Source organism: Mus caroli, chromosome 5 (genome assembly GCF_900094665.2).
Source record: "Mus caroli chromosome 5, CAROLI_EIJ_v1.1, whole genome shotgun sequence".
NCBI classification, from domain to species: domain Eukaryota; kingdom Metazoa; phylum Chordata; class Mammalia; order Rodentia; family Muridae; genus Mus; species Mus caroli.
Window position 1 is genome coordinate 38804125 of NC_034574.1, and position 200 is coordinate 38804324.

Consider the following 200-nt stretch of genomic DNA (forward strand, 5'->3'; position numbering starts at 1 on the left):
GTTGTGGGTAGCTGGCGAGTGTCAGCCGACCCTGCGCCCCAGCTGCCCTGGTGCTTTTCCCAGTAGGTCCTTAAGAGGTGATGTGTGCATTTTCTGATCCTTTCCCCACACCAGCATTCTTACAGTTTGGTCAGGTGACCATGTGCTGCTTCTTTAGTGATGGTTGGATGGGTCTGAGGCAGTATTTGGAGTGGGGAACA